General features: G+C 31.1%; 1 pseudogene; it reads left to right on the forward strand.

Moving 5' to 3' along the window:
• The first annotated feature begins 9,742 nt into the window (after positions 1 to 9,742).
• LOC150030518 (GDSL esterase/lipase At5g03980-like) lies at positions 9,743 to 15,844 on the forward strand (annotated as a pseudogene).
• The last annotated feature ends 5,681 nt before the right edge of the window (positions 15,845 to 21,525 follow it).

Genomic DNA, 21,525 nt, shown 5'->3' on the forward strand with positions numbered 1-21,525 from the left:
TAATAAGAAGCTAAACTGAAATTCTTTTAAGGTAAATTTTACAAATAAATAAAATAAGGGAAGTTTAGATTGACATAAATAAGAAAAGTAAATGAAAGATAAAACATGTTAAGATTGAAAACAAAAATCTTACCAAGGTTTCCAATTCAAGCTGATAGTTCATCAATTGTTAATTTCAATCTTAGGCTTAAATCAATACAATCAATCATGCATTTAACCCCACTTAGCGTGCGTTTGGGATTACTTTCACGGATGGAATTGACCACAAAATTTTTTTAACATTTTTTACATTTGGTAAAACAGATTTGATTAAAATATATAAAATCACTTTTAGTACATTAATTTTTCATGTCTATTTTAAAAGCAATAGCCTATTAGCTTTTAGATTTTCCAAACATTGTAAGAGATTTCATGAATATTTAGTTTCAATTTATACTTTAAAAAGATCTTTATATATATTATCTATTTCTCACTTAATCAAATCTATTTTCTAATTTTCACAGTGGAATGCATCAAATTAAAAAAAAAAAAAAAAGTATACCATATTGATCAATTTGAAAAAATAAATTTTTTTCTTAATATTTAAAAAGTTAATCGGTAACAAAATAAAATATATCATTCTAAGCGATTACTTAAAATTTAAAATTACAAAAGAAAAGTTATTTATATGGATGTTTAAGTTTGGGTTTTTGAAAGAATTGAAAAGGTTAAGCTGTGAGAGAGGATGTTCAAAATTTCTTTAATTAGGAAATTGGTGAAATATTAATGATAATATGTATATAGGAGAGGGAAAAATTGTCAAAATAGTTTCCTAAGTTTTTCAGTTTCAAAATAAGTATTTTTTGAAAATTCATTACAATAGTTTTTCTAGATACATGTATCCCGAGATAGACCACTAAGATTTACTTAAATCAACTTTTTATACATTAGCGATTATATTTTGTTTTCTTGGTGAAATATCGGCCAATATTTAATACCGAGATTCTACCCATTTTTTTTAAATATTAAATAATCTTTCATAAAACAAATTATGCCAAATCTTTTTAATTTTTCCAACAATACTATCTTTATCAAATCATATATTAAATTTTTACATAATTTTTGAAATCTTTAGCCTAATTTATGCTTTCCACAATTATATGAATTTTCAAATTTCTAAATTTTCAAGTGATTTACTAATATGATTTTTTCCATTTGAGTGTCTATCAGGTTAACTTGTGACTGTTTTTAGAAAAGATCAAATTTTGTGAAAATGGGTAAGATTTGAGAAAACCATAGTCTCGATATTAATCTACTTGATATTTCATCAAGAAAATCCAAATATATAGAAGAAGCTTTAATCTGGCTCGAGATAACTGGGATTCTTTATATTTCTTTTTTTCTTTTTTGCAAAATTTTGATTTTGGTGAAAGATTTGAAAAATTAGGTAAGATTTTATATAAATTTGGTGATAATATAATTTGAAAAATTTGTTAGAAACTGCAGAAGCCAAAACAATCGATAAGATAGAAAAATGTATATTTTTAAATAGACAAATTTTGGTGCGAGTCAAAATCTCGAACAAGATGTACCGAGAAAATTTAGTTTTGAGTTGTCAAAAAGCATATCAGTTTTGAAAGTGAAAAGCTTGATGAGAGACTATTTTTGATAATTTCACTATGAAAATTGAAAAACATATTTCGAGTAGCATATAGTTATGCAGGAAATTAACGAAATCAAGAACAAATAGAAGAATTGTAATTAAGGAAAAAGATTTGACCTAGAAGACAAGTTCTTTAAAAAGTATGATGGTTCCCCATTTTGAAGTTTGAAGTAGACCTTATGTAAACCCTGGTTCCCTAGATAAGCATGTTTAGCCAAAGGAATGTTATAATACATATTTATTAAGTAAAAATTCATGTTTGTTTATAGGGATTATGAAAGAAGGAAGGAAAATATATTAAATGAAAAAAACTCAATCATTAGTCCTGGCTGGGCACTAGGAGTGAGGTGACGTGGCAATCTACTCTTTGAACTCAGGATGGATGCGGCAGAAAGATTAAACAGGAAGTGAAACTTCAAAAGCATGGTTTCGGCAATTGACAAGAGCAAATTTAGTGAATTCAGTGCCCTTTGAAAACTGGGATAATCTAGTTTTTAATGTTACCTTGTCAGTGAAAGATTGCAAGAGGAGAAGAACAAAGTGGAGAATTTGTAGAAGAGGCAGAACCTCGATTAATCAGGGCCTGAGGTGAGATTGAAGCTCCAGGCCAAACTACAAGGGGGGGGGGGGGGGGGGGGGGGGACTTTTTAGCTAAAATTTTTAGGGTAAGGAAGTGTTACTCAATTCTACAAAGTTGTAGAAGGAAGTCTTTGAAAAGATCACTGGATTTTTTGAGTTATTGAATTTTAAAATTTATAATAGAGAATTGGTACATAAGCAGACAACTACTTGTGGATGAACAAACAACCAGTTCACCGTGGGGAGGTTATAACGAGATATAGGGATGAAGATCTTTCGCCAATCTCGCTCTAGGAGAGAAAATCTCGCTAGGAATTGGGCTGAGTATTGCTGGTAAGGTGAGTATCGCTAGGATGAAAAATTTTCCAAAAAAGTTTGATCTCGCTCTAGAGGATCTCGCTTGGTATCGCTCTAGAGCGGATCTCGCTGACCTTGCTCGTGGGTATCTCGCTAGTAAAGTTGTCTGTGTTGAAGAATGTTCTTTTAATAAATGAATTAATTGAGGTATTTTACTAAGAATTCTAAGTAGTTTAACGGGAATTATATCTTATCAGGCCAAGAAGAGCTGGAGAAAGCGTATAAACCATTAGAGCCTGACGAACTGTGAGTGACTAAATAAACTTAAGGTTTCCAATACTCATGCATATATGATCAAAAAGCACAATGACATGAAATGATGAATTTATACTGTTTCCTCAAGCAACAAATGGCTAGAGAATAACTTGAACGCATGTTTCCCGGCTTAATTGTATGTGTGTAACACATGTCACACAGGCTAAGGTATGTCGTGCAACCTTCAAAAGCTATGTTTATGATTTTGATATATGCTTCCTAAAGAAGACTCTATGAGAATGAGTTCCTATGTAAATAAAATGGCAATAGAACAGTTCTTGTGTAAATACTAGGCATAGGAATTAATTTAAGAAATTATCTAACCAATTTGGTACCAAAGGAAATTTGAGAAGGTACCTGACCAATTTGATACGAAGGACATTTGAGAAGGTATCTAGCCAATTTGAACCAAAGGACATATGAGAGATATCTAGTAGCATGATACTGCAGGACAAAATTGACAGGTATCTGAGCAGAAGTATCTAAGATATGATGGTACTTCGAGTATGGCCATGTGCACGTAGACAATGATGAATGAGAGATGAATAGGAGACCGAAGTATGGGTCTTTTGAGGCCGATAAATAAAAGTTTGGGAGCTAGAGCATTTAGGCTCGTACCCTAACTAGGGAATAATAATGTTTAATGATGTCTGAGTATGGTTTTTTAAAGCTACATTTCGAGACAATTGCTTAGTTTACATTCATTGGTATTTACAATGTTTTATAGTGATGTTCTGCTTGTTGCTTTACGATTCTATAGTCACTCGCTGGGTATTTTTAGCTTACGAATTTTCTGTGTTTTCCCTTCTCATTTACAGGGTCAGATTCTCAAGGTTGATCCTGCTTCTTGCTTGCCACTAAAACACTCGCTTATTAAGAAGATTTAGGTATTGATCTGTCTATGTAACACAGGTTTTGAGAGGGACTAGGGCTCTATTGGTTGTTGGGCCATCTGTGAACGTTTCACTCTTAGCTGTTATATCATGGTTGCATGCATGAGTTGTTATAAATTTTTTGTAGAACCTTAAGGAGGCATGATGTATTCATACATTATTAAATGTTTAACAGGTTGGCATTTAGATTAGAGGGCTAAGGCGTTACAGTAGGCTAGTAACTTACCGCGGTCATATCCCCTTCTAGTTTGAGAGGGTAATATGGGAGAGGGTCTGACACCTTCCTAGTAGACCAACATGTAAGTGGTTTTATTGGGTTTGTTGGGTTGATGCCTAAAGTCTCGTGTTCTGTAGTTTGTAAACAATTTGTATGAACGCTTGTGATGTATAATATATGATATTTTACTTCACATCTTGATTTTGCTCAGTTTTGTTTTATTTGCTTTACCACAAACCAATAAACAAAAATCCCTGGTTATCTGTATGTAACTTAAGCATGTATGTGGTGACATACAAGTGGATCATGTCTTGAGTGATAAAAATGGTCTATAGTATATGGATATAGGAGGGAAACCTTATCCTGGTAACATGCGGATGCGGCCCGCTTTGTGGAATGGTCACAAGTGTTGTACTTGTCACAGATGGTTGATCCTGATCATTCGTGTAAGGGACATGCGAGCGGGGATCCTATACAAAGAGTTTGTATAAGACCTGACCACGAAAGTGTTAACGTCTCGTTATATAACACCGTTCATGACAGAGACTTCACTTCACTAGGATGACCATAGGAACATACCTCAATCCTGAGTGAGTTGGGAACTCCTGCCATTGAGGCGGTCCTTTGATTTGTATGGGTGCGAGTGGCCAGGTCGCCGACTCAAACCTACCATTTTGGGGATTCGTCTGATTTGGGAGCTGGGAACTCAGCTACACAAGATGGAATTCACTCCTTCCCTGAAGCAGGGTAAGTAGATAGATAGCTCCCTTAAGGGTTGATTCCAGGCTTGAACGATGTGGGCCACACACTTTCTCTTGGCCCGAGAGGTGTTCACACATAGTTGGACTATGTTGTATTGTTCATTAGAGGAATCAGTGGTACTTAAGGAGTGAGATGTAACTACAGGGGCAAAACGGTAAATTGTCCAGCTGTACTTACGAGCATCTTGTGAAGGGTCATCGTACTCATGATTGGTTATATCAATGGACATAGAAATATATCTGTGGTAAAAAGAGTTCAGCTGTTGGTCTTTAGTGGAATGTCTGCAGTTAACGGATGGTGGATCTCGTGGCTAAAGAGTTTAGTCAAGTCTATTCCGTTGGAGCTTCGAGCGCCACAAGTCCATAAGGTCCCCTGGTAGCTTGGATAAAGTCGAAATCAATTTTTGGTTAGTTTGAAATGTTCAAATTGACAAGAGGAGTTCGATTATATATGATATAATTGAACTGGTTAATTATATATGATATAATTGACTAAATGTATGAGATACATTATTTTTGGAGGAAATTAGATATAAATATGATTTATATCAAGTAGAGGAGAAATTACTATAGTAGATATATGATATCAAACTATAGATATGAATATAATAAATTATATCATTTATTAATTAATTGGGTATTATGTGATATATAATTTTGACTAAAATCAAGTATATCTATTAATTTATCAATGATCAAAGTAAATGTTTAGATTTAATTCATTAGATTAAAGATTTCTTTTTTTAAAAAAATAAATAACTCGCATTGTAAATATATACAGTGAAATGAAAATTAGATGAGGGTGTTGAACGAGATTTCAAGAGAAAGTTATTTCCGTGGAACTTCAACTTTGTATTTGTATTAAGTTTGTGGAAAGTGAATACAATTTCTAATATACATAATATTTTGATGCGCTCAAAATAAAATTATAGTCTTTAAGCTGGTTGATCTTCTTGGAATGATCGGCCTTTGGACTTGATGATCAACCTTTGGGCTTGTTGATCTTCTTGGGATGATCGACCTTTGGGCTTGATGATCTTTTCGGATCTCTGGACGATCGGCCTTTGGGCTTTTGATTGATCGAGATCGACCTTGGGGCTTGATGATCTTCTTGGATGATCGGCCTTTTGGGCTTGAGCATGACATTTCAATGGATATTGGCCTTAGGGATTGTTGAACTTCTTTCAATGATCGACCTTTGGGTTGTTGATTGGATGATGTTGGCCTTTGAGTTTATTGATCTTCTTGGATGATCGGGCCTTTAGGCTTATTGGTCTTTTTGATGATCGACCTTGACTTATTGATCTTCTTGGATGATCGGCCTTTGGGCTTGTTGTGATCTTAGGCTTGGGCGATGATCTTCCGAAGAAACTTTTTTCGTAGAGTTGAACTTGAGTTGGTGTTGATGTTTGTTGTGAATTTGATGCGATGTGGTTCGATCTCTAATACTTGATCCTCTGATTCTCTTTCAGTGAATGCTTACACTTGATTTGAAGAAGCGAAACGCGTGATGATCTTGGAGTTGAAGTCTTGGAAGAAAGCTTTTATCTCCGAAGGACTTTCAGTCTTCAGGTGTGGTAAGCTTTAGGAGTCCTCCGAGTTGTTTGGGAATTCTCTCATGAGCTCTTTGGAATTTAGAATTCCCGATCCCGAACCCTCCAAATGAGGATAGCTTCCCTATTTAAGAGTTCCAGGTGGGCTTGGGCTTGACTTGTGAGGTTTGAGGAGAATTGAATCTTCAGCTTGTAGGTTGTGAAGATACGGTGTTATTCGTGTTCTTCTAATATTCAAAGTTTCAAATAAGTTCAGATCTTCAGTTCTTCAAATTTGTGAACTTCAGTTCTTCGAAGCTTGAGAAGCTTCGGTCTTCAGCACTGAGAGTCCCGAGTCTTGAATATTTGGGAGCTTAAATCTTCAGAGCTTTAATATATCTCTGGTCTTCAGAGATTTAGTGAACATCTCTTCTGATCTTCAAAGCTTAGTGATTTTATCTTTAGAGCTTGATATGTTTTCAGAGCTTTAGTGACTTCTGATCTTCAAAGCTTTGGAGGAGTTATGTTTCTTCAGATCCTAGAGTATTCAGATCTTCAGAGAGCTTTTGCCTATAATTCCTTCTCACCCCCTCCCAAATGAGAGAGATAATGCCTCTATTTATAGAGCTTTCGGCCCTTCGCATGGCTTGAGCTGTCGCGCTTATTTACTGGTCAAAATTGGGTTTTGGGCTAAAAGTTGGGCTTGAGGGCCCATTTGTGGTGGGCCGAAATACTGAGCTTGAGCTTAATCTTTAATTTTAGCCCAAATTTCACATGGGTTTGAATTGGGTTAGACCCGAGCGACTTTAATTACTAGGCTCAATCAAACTTATAATTTTTTCAATAGGCTGGGTTTTCCATGATGATGTGGCGACTCGTGATTCGTCGAAATTCTCATTCAACAAAGGGCATTTTTTTGGAGTTTAAGAAAGTGAGGCATTTTAGGGCTTTAGGGTTAAAGAAAAGTGGAACAAGCGAGTGAATTGAGAGTGCATTTACAATAAAATTTGATGAAGTTTCTGTTTTGCTATTCTCCCCAACAATCTGTAAAACAAAAAACAATATGGTTCATAAATACGACTAATTAATAAAAATAAGATGATTTCTAATATTTCACGCTTAAAAAAATTATAATAAAGATAATATTACATAAAAACAATCTAAAAATGTATGATTTTAGTTATGATATTAACAAAACAATCTAATATAATAAAAGTCAATTAGGAAAATCTAAATATGAATAGCATGATATTTGAAAATTCAAAATAAGATAATCATAAAAATTTTTTAAAAACAGATGATTTAGTTCGGATTAAGAAAAAGTATAATATAATATAAGAAGTCATAAATGATTTAGAAAAATTTAAAACATTTGTTGAAGATAGAAGGTTGTTGAGATACAAATTTCATTTATTTTCAAATTAAATCACTAAATTTATTGTCAAAAATTTTCCGCATGGAAAGAGGCACTTATAGTTTTTCCGGTGGAATCTCGAAGGAAACCGTCTCCATTATAAATTTGATAAATTAATCATAGTGAATTAAGAAAGATGTAGAATTAATTACATTGGAATTAAAAAGGTCTTGGTGAAGGTATTTTAGGATTAACGAAAAACCAATCCACGTGTGGATCACGAAATTTGCTATATTTCAAGAGAATTACTTGGTTTGTTATTTCTTCAAATGAAAGTGTTTATAGTGTTATATACCTAATACATAAATTCTTTTTTTGGAAAATATCAAAAAAAAAAATATTTTCCAAAATGTGACATTGATATATTTTTCAAAACAAAAACACAATAAAAAGGTTTATTTTTTTTATGTACGAATAGGAAAAATGTGCATCAAGTCGTTTTGAATAAAGTTAACATGATAGTTTGGTTTGGTTTCGTTTTTTTTTTTTAATTTTTAAATTTGAATTTTTTAAATTTTTTATTGTAGTTGAGGGTTATAGGAATATATTAGATAATTTGAGTAATAAAACGTTTTTAAAAACAACTTATTTTCTATTTAGTCATTATACTTTTTGTCGCTTAAATATTTTTATTCAAAATTGCTTTTAAATTTAAAGATGTATCCTATTATTCTTATAGGCATACTAATTAAAATATAATTTATCATTCGTTTCCTGTCTATATTAAACCCACCCATTTTCAATCTTCCGTTCTTCATTTTTTTTTTATATATTTTAATTCGGCATCATTCTCAACGTTAAGCAATAAATGTAATGCCCCTCTACAAATTGAGTTTTTAATGCAATTTCTTTTTTTTTTTTTTCAGATTTTTATTGTAAATACACAGCGATTTATATGTAGCTCATATGCTTAAGGAAAATGGTAATATTTTAGGTTTTTTAATCTTTATAAAAAAGTAATATTTTTGTGTTGAAAATAGAAAAATACCATTCCAAAACTTCAAATAAAATAAGACATTAGGGTTTCTCAAGAAAAATTTAAAATTTAAACTAATATGATAATCAATAATCTAAATCAAAAAATATATTTATATATTATATAATATAGATATATATGTATAATTTCAATAACTAACATATAATTATTACAAAATTTATTTAAAAAAAATAATAGGATATGTCACAATTTTTAAAAGAATAGATAAAAATTTATAAGAAAATAATGGCCACAAAGTTATTTATAAGTCCAATTTCTTCTAAGTCCGTTTTTCAAAAATTAAAGTTTTTGAATTTTCAAATTTTTTTAGGGATGGAAAAACAATAAGTTTTATTACAACTAATTTATTACTTTCGAATTGAAATAATATAAACATTAGCTTCGTCATTATCTTCTCTTAAAAAGATAATTTTAGTTTCATATTTAATTTTCCTTTAATGTAAATTGCTTTTCTTTTGAAATTTGTTATTCTTTTGGTATATATCTAAAAAGTATTGAGTTTTGAATTTTATTTTTATCCACTCCTATGTTCAATGATAATACATTAAAAAGAAGAATTCAATGTATTTAAATCTACAAAAAGTTTAGTTTATTTTGTTTAACAAAATATGTCTACACAAATATAATTTGACTAAATTGAGTGATCTATCTCTAATTTATCAATGATCAAAAGTAAAATATTAGATTTATTACTACATTGGAATAAAGATTTTATAATCTATTAAATGAAAACCGGATCGAAAATGATGTAAAAAGTAATCTTCTAAAAAATAGTGTTAACAAGCTTAAGTTATAAACTCATATAGATAAATTCAAGGCATTAATCATTTTAGTTTTATAATTTAGATAATATTAATAATATCTATGAATAAGCTTTAAATTTTATTTTTTAAAAAAACACACTATCTTTTTAACTTTTTTAATAAATAAATATAAGGAAATTTGGAATTCCATCACATCCTGAAGGATTAGGAAACAAATCTGAAATCAAAATCCCAAAAGCATTGGGAAGAAAAACTGAACCTATAAATAATCACTGAATTGTTTCACCCTCACCACACTTCCCATAACTACACACACACAAAGCTTTCACTGATGGCGGTTTCAACCAAAATTTCCCTCTCCATTTTTTTCTTCTTCCTTCTTGTTTTTGTAGGTTCATCCAAGTCATCCATGAAAGCTTGCATGTTCGACGCTATATTCCGAACTTGGTGATTCAATCTCCCGACACTGGAAATCTCATTCGCGAAAATCCTAACACTCCATTTTCTCATCTCCTTATGGTCAATCATTCTTCAACAATCCACCGGTCGATGCTCCAACGGTCTACTGATGCTTGATTTTTTGGTAACAATTATTTTTTTAACTTATACATTCTAATTTTTCTTTCACTAATTTCATTCTATAACTCCAAGAAATTCACATCTAATAGTAACAATATCTAATGGTCAAATCTATCTGTAGCTTTAAATGCTGGACTTCCTTTGGTGAGTCCTTATTTGAATAAAGATGCTTTGATGAATCAGGAGTCAACTTTGTCAGTGGCCGGGTTCTACAGCTTTTCTTCTGATTATCTTTCTATGAAGAAAATTTTATCTCCAGTGACTAACTCTTCTCTCGAACATCAACTTGATTGGATGTTCTCTCATTTAACTCTGTTTTGTCACAATCATGAGTAATTAATACCCTTGTACTTTAGTTTCATACATACACTCATTGTTTTTTAGTATTTTCTACATTTTACATTTTGATATTGACAATTGCATATTTTATATGTTGTGTAGATTGCAATGAGAAATTAAGGAGTGCATTGTTCTTGGTGGGTGAGATCGGTGGCATGAGCTATAACTACGCACTATTTCAAGGCAAAACTATACAAGAGGCAAAAGACATGGTGCCAAATGTTGTTTCAAACCATAAAGACTGCTGTTTTGAGGTAAATTTTTGTCTAGAATAGATCATATTTTTTTTGGGTTACATATGAATGAGAAGTTTATTTACTTACGTTTCTTTGTTTGTAATACATTTGTAGAAATTTATAAGCTATGGTGCTACTCGGAGTTATTGTTCCCTGGAAACTTTCCAATGGTTGCTTCCCCGTCTATCTCACTGGTGGATTCCAAACCAATGACACATCTGCTTACGATGAACCATTGTTTAAAGGATTTGATGTTTGGCAAGCTATCATAATGTTCAAATCAAGCAAACTATTGAAGTACTAAAAAAAGAGAATCCACATACTATTATCGTATATGGTGACTATTACAATGCATTTTTATGGATTATTCGTCATGCTTTTGTTCTAGGTAATTTTTTTCTCCTTACTCTTATATCATCTTATTACATACAAAAGAATAAAAACATTTCTCAAATTTTTAATGCTTCTAGGATTTGATGAAGGTTCTTTGCAAAAATCATGTTGTGGATTGGAGGAGATTACAACTTTAACCTCATGCAAATGTGTGGTCTACCTGGAGTACAAGTTTGCCAAATCCTAATGAACATATTAGTTGGGATGGAGTCCATTTGACACAAAAGACTTACAAGTTCATGGCACATTGGCTCATCCATCGTTTTTTTATAATTGCATTGTATTGTTTAAATATTTTTATATGGTGGTTTTTTACTTTATTATGAATTTTTATAATAAAGCATTATTCTTATTTTAGCTGCCTATAATTAAAATGCTATATCTTATATAAAAGATTTTCTTTTTTAAACCCCAATATATACGAAACTCAACCAATGCCCTCGCAATTGCTCAATTCGACCAATTTATAACATGACAATGCATATGGAAGATTAATTATGGTAATTAAATGAAAGATTAAAGTTTCTCAAAGTTAGAAATAGTTGTAATTAAGTTATATAATTGGTAAGTAGTATATATATTATCAAACAGTACTTTTAGTACTTTTAGGCCCTGTTTGGTACAACAATTGGTTTTTTTATTTTTAGTTTTTGGAAATTAAGCCTACAAACATCTCTTCTACCTTTAAATTTGTTGACTTGTTATCTACTTATCTAGTCATCTTTTTAGAAACCAAGCCAAATTTGAAGACTAAAAAATTGTTTTAATAATTTTTTTTTTTTTTTTTAATTTTTTTTGCTAAGAATACCAACTATTGTACTTAAAAAAAGTTGCAAACCATTCTACGAAAATGAGAGAAAATAGGTTTAATTTTTTAAAAAAAAAATCAAAAATTGAAAATTGGTTTACCAAATAGGGCCTAGTAATTTTGATTTTTATTTGAAATTTAGTACTAAAAAATATTACTTTGTCTTTTTTTTTCTTTTTTTTTTTTCTCTACTTTTTTGGGATATTATTGAAACTTCTAATTAAGCCTAAGTTTATAGAAAATAAAATAAATAAATAATTTTTTTTCTTAAGAAATTGTAGGTTAAGATTCGGTATTTGGTGTGAGGGCATGGTTGTTGAGACCTTAATCAAAATGAAATTTATAAAATTGATATACAACTAAAATACTTGCATGAGCAAAAATATACTTATTATTAGTTTTAAGTGGATTCGAATAATAAGAAGCTAAACTGAATCTTTTAAGGTAACTTTACAAAATAAGCGCTCGCAAATAAATATAGGGAAGTTTAGATTGACTAAATAAGAAAGTAAATGAAAGATAAAACATGTAAGATTGAAAAAAATCTTAACCAAGGTTTCCAATTCAAGCTAGATAGCTCATTCAATTGTTAATTTTCAATCCTAGGCTTAAATCAAATCAAGAGAATCATGCATTTAACCCCACTTAGCGTGCGTTTGGGATTACTTTCAGGATGGAATTGAAAACCACAAAATTTTTTATCATTTTTTACATTTGAGAGAAAAACAGATTTGATTAAATATGTTAAAATCACTTTTAGAAACATGTTAATTTCTGTCTATTTTTAAAAGCAATAGCCTATTAGCTTTTAGATTTTCCAAACATTGTAAAGAGATTTCATGAATATTTAGTTTCAATTTAATACTTTAAATAAGATTATTTTATATATCTATCTATTTCTCACTTAATCAAATCTATTTTATAATTTTCACGAGTGGAATGCATCAAATTAAAAAAAAAAAAAAGTATACCATATTGATAAGTTTTGAAAAAATAAAATCTTTTTTCTTAATATTTAAAAAGTTAATCGGTAACAAATAAAATAATCATTCTAATCGATTACTTAAAATTTAAAATTACAAAGAAAAGTTATTATATTTTAAGGATAGTTTAAGTTTGGGTAGATTTTGAAAAATTGAAAAGGTATAAGCTGTGAAGAGGATGTCAAATAGTTTATTTAATTAGGAAAATATTAATTAATGATACTATGTATATAAGGAGGAAAATTGTCAAAAATAGTTTCCTAAGGTTTTTCAGTTTTCAAAATTAGTACATCTTTTTTGAAATTCATTACAATAGTTTTTCTAGATACATGTATCCCGAGGATTTAGACCACTAAGATTTACTTAATCAACTTTTTATACATTAGCGATTATATTTTGTTTTCTTGTGAAATATCGCCAATATTAATACCGAGATTCTAAACCCATTTTTTTTAAAATATTAAATAATCTTTCAAAAATTATCAAATCTTACTAATTTTTCCAACAATTTGACTATCTTTATCAAATCATATATTAAATTTTTACACTAATTTTTGAAATCTTTAGCCTAATTTATGCTTTCCACAATTATATGAATTTCAAATTTCTAAATTTTCAAAGTGAATTACTAATTATGATTTTCCAGTGGATATCAGGTTCACTGTGATTTTTAAATTTTAGAAAAGATCAAATTTTGTGAAAAATTGGGTAAGATTTGAGAAAACATAGTCTCGATATTAATCTACTTGATATTTCATCAAGAAAATCCAAATATATAGAAGCTTTAATCTGGCTCGAGATAACTGGGATTCTTTATATTTCTTTTTTTCTTTTTTGCAAAATTTGATTTTGGGTGAAAGATTTGAAAAATTAGGTAAGATTTTATATAAATTTTGGTGATAATATAATATTTGAAAAAATTTGTTAGAAACTTGGCAGAAGCAAAAACAATCGATAAGATAGAAAAATGTATATTTTTAAATAAATTTTGGTAGTCGATCTCGAACAAGATGTACCGAGAAAAATTAGTTTTGAGTTGTCAAAAAGCATATCAGTTTTGAAAAGTGAAAACTTGATGAGAGACTATTTTTGATAATTTCTCTATGAAAATTGAAAAACATATTAGAGTAGCATATAGTTATGCAGGAAATTAACGAAATCAAGAACAAATAGAAGAATTGTAATTAAGGAAAAAGATTTGACCTAGAAGACAAGTTCTTTAAAAGTATGATGGTTCCCCATTTTGAAGTTTGAAGTAGACCTTCTGTAAACCCTGGTTCCCTAGATAAGCATGTTTAGCCAAAGGAATGTTATAATACATATTTATTAAGTAGAAATTCATGTTTGTTTATAGGGATTATGAAAGAAAGGAAGGAAAATATATTAAATGAAAAAAACTCAATCATTAGTCTGGCTGGAGGCACTAGGAGTGAGGTGACGTGGCAATCTACTCTTTGAACTCAGGATGCGGCAGAAAGATTAAACAGGAAGTGAAACTTCAAAAGCATGGTTTCGGCAATTGAACAAGAGCAAAATTTAGTGAATTCAGTTCCATTTAAAACTGGAGAAACTAGTTTTAAAGTTACCTTGTCAGTGAAAGATATGCAAGAGAGAAAACAAAAGTGGAGAATTTGTAGAAGAGGCAGAACCTCGATTAATCTAGGCGCGCGAGGTTGAGATTGGAAGCTCTCAGGCCAAACTACAAGGAATTTTTAGCTAAAATTTTAAGGTAAGGAAGTTACTCAATTCTAGCAAATTTGTAGAAGGAAGTCTCTTGAAAAGAGCTCTGGATTTTGAGTTATGAATTTTAAAATTTATAATAGAGAATTGGTACATAAGCAGACAACTACTTGGGATGAACAAACAACCAGTTCACCGTGGGAGTTATAACGAGATATAGGGATGAAGATCTCGCCAATCTCGCTCTAGAAGAAAATCTCGCTAGGAATTGGGCTGAGTATTGCTGGTAAGGTGAGTATCGCTAGGATGAAAATTTTCCAAGAAAAGTTTGATCTCGCTCTAGAGGATCTCGCTGGTATCGCTCTAGAGGATCTCGCTGACCTTGCTCGGGGGGATCTCGCTAGTAAAGTTGTCTGTGTTGATGAATGTTCCTTTAATAAATGAATTAATTGAGGTATTTTACTAAGAATTCTAAGTAGTTTAACGGGAATTATATCTTATCAGGCCAAGAAGAGCTGGAGAAAGCGTATAAACCATTAAGAGCCTGACGAACTTTGAGTGACTAAATAAACTTAAGGTTTCCAATACTCATGCATATATGATCAAGTAAAGCACAATGACATTAATGATGAATTTATACTTCCTCAAGCAACAAATGGTTAGAGAATAACTTAACGCATGTTTCCCGGCTTATATGTGTGTAACACAGGCTAAGGTATGTCGTGCAACCATTACAAAAAGCTACTGTTTACTGATTTTGATATATGCAACCAAGAAGGAAACAATGAGAAGAAAGAGTTCCTATGTTAAATAGAATGTGCAATGAGAACAGTTTGAGTGTAAATACTAGGCGAGATGAACTTAATTTACAGAAATTAACTAACCAATTTGGTACCAAAGGAAATTTGAGAATGTACCTGCCAATTGTGATACCGAAGGACATTTGAGGAGGGTATCTAGCCATTTGATACCAAAGGACATAAGAAAGATATCATAGTATCATGATCCGACGGACTAATTGAGATCGTAACTGACAGAAGTATCTAAGATATGCTGGTACTTAGTAATGGCCATGTGAACGTTAGGCGGTTAGGAATGAGAGACCGAAGTATGGGTTTTTGGCCGATAATAAAAGTTTGGGAGCTAGAGCATTTAGCTCAGTTCTCAACAAGTCAATAAAATGTTTTAATGATGTCTGAGAATGGTTTAAAGCTACATTTCCGAGACAATGAGCTTAAGTTTTACTCATTGTTATATTTACAAGTTTATAGAGATGATAGCTTGTTGCTTAAACGTACATAGTCACTCGCTGGGCTTTTAGCTTACGGAATTTCTGTGTTTTCCCTTCGTCAGGTACAGTCAGATTCCTCAAGGTTGATCCTGCTTCTGCTTGCACTAAAGACACGGCTTATTAAGAAGCTTTAGTGTATTGATCTGGTCTATGTACACATGTTTTGAGAGGGACTAGGGCTCTATTGGAGTTGTTTGGGCCATCTGTGAACGTTTCATCTCTTAGATGTTATATCATGGTTGCATGCATGTGTTATATAATATTTTGTAGAACCTTAAGGAGGCATATCTTATTCATACATTATTAATGTTTAATAGGTTGGCATTTAGATTAGAGGGCTAAGGCGGTTACAGTAGGGCTAGTAACTACCGCGGTCATATCCCCTTCTAGTTTTGAGAGGGTAATTTGGGAGAGGGTCTGACACCTTCCTAGTAGACCAACATGTAAGTTGGGTTTGTTGGGGTTGATGCCCTAAAGTCTCATGTTCTATAGTTTGTAAACAGTTTGTATGAACGCTTGTGATGTATAATATATGATATTTTACTTCACACCATGATTTTGCTCACTTGTTTGTTTTATTTGCTTTACCACAAACCAATAAACATAAAATCCCTATTTATCTGTATGTAACTTAAGCATGTATGTGGTGACATACAAGTGGATCATGTCTTGAGTGATAATTAAAATGGTCTATAGTATATGGATATAGGAGGGAAGCCTTATCTTGGTAACACTGCGGATGCGGCCCGCTTTGTGGAATGGTCACAAGTTTGTAACTTGTCACAGATGGTTCGATCCTAATCATTTGTGTAAGGGACATGCGAGCGGGGGCATCCTATATAAAGAGTTTGTATAAGACCTAACCACGAAGTGTTAACGTCTCGTTATATAACACCGTTCATGAAAAAGACTTCACTTCACTAGGACGACATAGGTAACATAACCTCAATCCTGAGTGAGTTGGAAACTCCTGTCATTGAGGGCGGTCCTTTAATTTGTATGGGTGCGAGTGGCCAGGTCGCCGACTCAAACCTACTATTTTAGGGATTCTTCTGATTTAGGAACTGGGAACTCAGCTGCACAAGATGGAATTAACTCCTTCCCTGAAAAAGGGGCAAGTAGATAGATAGCTCCCTTAAGGGTTGATTCCAGGACTTGAACGATGTGGTGCCACACACATTCTCTTGGCCCGAGAGGTGTTCACACATAGTTGGACTATGTTGTATTGTTCATTAGAGGAATCAATGGTACTTAAGGATGGATGTAGACATACAGACGGCAAAATAGGTAACAAATTGTTTCCAGCTGCGCTACAATAACACGCGCATATGTGAATGGTCATCGACCTCAAAGGATTGGTTGTATCCGATGATATAGAAATATATTGTGGTAAAAAAAAGTTTCCACTTTGGTCTTTAGTGGAATGTCAGCAGTTAACGAATAGGTGGATCCGCGCAACGGCTAAAGAGTTTAAACAGATTTATTCACGAACTATAGGAGCTTAGAGCCACAAGTCCATAAGGTCCCCTAAGATAAGCTTGGATAAAAGTCGAAAATCAATTTTTGGTTCGGGAGATATGAGACAATGTTCATATGGAGCGCGCGTGAAGACGGAATTCCGCACACGTAAAGATATTATTGAACTGGTTAATTATATATGATATAATTGACTAAATGTATGAGATACATTATTTTGGAGGAAATAAGATATAAATATGATTTATATCAAATAAAGGAGAAATTACTATAGTGGATATATGATATCAAACTATAGATTAAGAATATAATATAATTATATCATTTATTAATTAATTGGGTAATTATGTGATATATAATTTGACTAAATCAAGTATATCTATTAATTTATCAATGATCAAAAGTAAATGGTTAGATTTAATTTCATTAGAATAAAGATTTCTTTTTTTAAAAAAAAAATAACTCGCATTGTAAATATATACAGTGAAACTGAAAATTAGATGAGGGTGTTCATACGAGATTTCAAGAGAAATTTATTTCGTGGAACTTCAACTTTGTATTTGTATTAAGTTTGTGGAAAGTGAATACAATTTCTAATACATAATATTTTGATGCTTTCAAAATAAATTATAGTCTTTAAGCTGGTTGATCTTCTTGAATGATCGGCCTTTGGACTTGATGATCAACCTTTGGGCTTGTTGATCTTCTTGGATGATCGACCTTTGGGCTTGATGATCTTCTTGGACGATCGGCCTTTGGGCTTATTGATTGATCGACCTTTGGGCTTGATGATCTTCTTGGATGATCGGCCTTTGGGCTTGATGATTTCTTGGATGATTGGCCTCTAGGCTTGTTGAACTTCTTCAATGATCGACCTTTGGGCTTGTTGATTGGATGATTGGCCTTTGAGTTTATTGATCTTCTTGGATGATCGGCCTTTAGGCTTATTGGTCCTTTTTGATGATCGACCTTTGGACTTATTGATCTTCTTGGATGATCGGCCTTTGGGCTTGATGATCTTCCGAAGAAACTTTTTTCGTAGAGTTGAACTTGAGTTGGTGTTGATGTTGATGTTGATTTGATGCGATGTGGTTCGATCTCTAGTACTTGATCCTCTGATTCTCTTTCAGTTGAATGCGTACACTTGATTTGAAGAAGCGAAACGCGTGATGATCTTGGAGTTGAAGTCTTGGAAGAATGCTTTTATCTCCGAAGGACTTCAGTCTTCAGGTGTGGTAAGCTTTAGGAGTCCTCCGAGTTGTTGGGAGAATTCTCTCTAGGCTCTTTGGAATTTAGAATTCCCGATCCCTCCAAATGAGGATAGCTTCCCTATTTATAGAGTTCACAGGTGGGCTTGGGCTTGACTTTTGGGTTTGAGGAGATTGAATCTTCAGCTTGTAGGTTGTGAAGATACGGTGTTTTGTTGAAATCTTCTAATATTCAAAGTTTCAAATAGTTCAGATCTTCAGTTCTTCAAAATTTGAGAACTTCAGTCTTCGAAGCTTGAGAAGCTTCGGTCTTCAGCACTTGAGAGCCCGAGTCTTGAATTTTGGGAGCTTAAATCTTCAGAGCTTTAATATATCTTCTGGTCTTCAGAGCTTTAGTATCTCTTCTGATCTTCAAAGCTTTAGTGACTTCTTATCTTTAGAGCTTTGATATGTTTTCAGAGCTTTAGTGACTTCTGATCTTCAAAGCTTTGGAGGAGTTATGTTCTTCAGATTCCTAGAGATTTCAGATCTTACAGATAGCTTTTTGCCTCAAAATTCTATCTCAAACCCCCCTCCCAAATGGAGAGATAATTGCCTCTATTTATAGAGATTTCTCATGGCCCTTACATGGCTGAGCCCTAATTACTTTAACTGGTCCAAAGGTTTGGTCTAAAGTTGGGCTTGGGCCCAAATGTTGTTGGGCGAAAAACTGAGCTTGTAGCTTAAGTCTTTAAATATTAGCCCCAAATTTTCACCAATAGGGGTTTTGAATTGGGTTTAGGCCCCGACGCAGAACTTTAATATAACAAGGCTCCACAATCAAACTTATAATTTTTCCAATAGGCTTGGGTTTTCAATGATGATGTGGCGACTCGTGATTCGTCGAAATTTCTCATTCAACAAAGGGCATTTTTGGGTTAAAGAAAAGTGAGGGCATTTTAGGGTTAAAGAAAAGTGGGAACAAGTGAATGAGAGTGCATTTACTATAAATTTGATGAAGTTTCTGTTTTGCTATTCTCCCCAACAGAATCTTTAAAACAAAAAACAATATGGTTCAATAAATAAGACTAATTAATAAAAATAAGATGATTTGTAATATTTCACGCTTAAAAAAATTATAATAAAGATAATATTACATAAAAACAATCTAAAAATGTATGATTTAGTTATGATTAACAAAAAATCTAATATAAATATAAAAAGTCAATTAGGAAATCTAATATAATATGATATTTGAAAATTCAAAATAAGATAATCATAAAAATTATTTTAAAAACAGATGATTTAGTTAGGATTAAGAGAAAGTATAATATAAATATAAGAAGTCATAAATGATTTAGAAAAATTTAAAACATTTGTTGAAGATAGAAGGTTGTTGAGATACAAATTTCATTTATTTTCAAATTAAATCACTAAATTTATGTCAAATTTTCCGCATGGAAAGAGGCACTTAGTTTTCGGTGGAAATCTCGAAGGAAACCGTCTCCATTATAAATTTGATAAATTAATCATAGTGTAATTAAGAAAGATGTAGAATTAATTACATTGGAATTAAAAAGGCTGGTGAAGGTATTTTAGGATTAACGAAAAACCAATCCACGTGTGGATCACGAAATTTGCTATATTTCAAGAGAATTTCTTGGTTTGTTATTTCTTCAAATGAAAGTGTAATTAGTGTTATATACCTAATACATAAATTCTTTTTTTGGAAAATATCAAAAAAAAAAAATTTTTTGAAATGACATTGATGATATTGTTTCAAAACAAAAACACAATAAAAAGGTTTATTTTTTTATGTACGAATAGGAAAAATGTGCATCAAGTCGTTTGAATAAAAGTTAAAATGATAGTTTGGTTTGGTTTCGTTTTTTTTTTTTAATTTTAAATTTGAATTTTTTTAAATTTTTTTATTGTAGTTGAGGGTTATAGGAATATATTAGATAATTTGAGTAATAAACGTTAAAAAACAACTTATTTTTTATTTAGTCATTATACTTTTTGTCGCTTAAATATTTTTATTCAATTGCTTTTAAATTATAAAGATGTATCTATCTATCTATATATATACTAATTAAATATAATTTCTCATTCGTTTCATGTCTATATTAAACCCACCCATTTTCAATCTTCCCGTTCTTAATTTTTTTTTAATATTTTAATTCGGCATCATTCTCAACGTTAAGCAATAAATGTATGCCCCTCTACAAATTGAGTTATTTAATGCAATTTCTTTTTTTTTTTTTTCAAATTTATTGTAAATACACAGCGATTTATATGTAGCTCATATGCTTAAGGAAAATGGTAATATTTTAGGGTTTTTAATCTTTATAAAAAAGTAATATTTTTGTTTGAAAATAGAAAAATACCATTCCAAATCTGCAAATGAAAATAAGACATTAGGGTTTCTCATGGAAAAATTTAAAACTAATATGATAATCAAATAATCTAAATCAAATATATATATATATATATATATATATATATATATGTATGTATATATCATAACTAACATATAATTATTACAAAATTTTATTTAAAAAAAATAATAGATATGTCACAAATTTTTAAAAGAATAGATAAAAATTATAAGAAAATAATGGCCACAAAGTTATTTATAAGTCCAATTTCTTCTAAGTCCGTTTTCAAAAATTAAAGTTTTGAATTTTCAAATTCTTTTTAGGGTTTGGAAAAACAATAATTTTATTACAACTAATTTATTAACTTTGAAATAATATAAACATTAGCTTCGTCATTATCTTATCTTAAAAAGATAATTTTAGTTTCATATTTAATTTTCCTTTAATGTAAATGCTTTTCTTTTGAAATTTGTTATTCTTTTGGTATATATCTAAAAAGATATTGAGTTTTGTATTTTATTTTATCCATCTCCTATGTTCAATGATAATACATAAAAAGAAAATTCAAATGTATTTATATCTACAAAAGTTTAGTTTATTTTGTTTAACAAATATGTCTACACAAATATAATTTGACTAAATTGAGTAGATCTATTAATTTATCAATGATCAAAAGTAAAATATTAGATTTAATTACATTGGAATAAAGATTTTATAATCTATTAAAATAAAACCGGATCGAAAAATGATAAAAAGATAATCTT

Source organism: Benincasa hispida, unplaced genomic scaffold (assembly GCF_027475165.1).
Source record: "Benincasa hispida cultivar pf3 unplaced genomic scaffold, pf3_genome.v1.1 HicScf1848, whole genome shotgun sequence".
Lineage (NCBI taxonomy): Eukaryota > Viridiplantae > Streptophyta > Magnoliopsida > Cucurbitales > Cucurbitaceae > Benincasa > Benincasa hispida.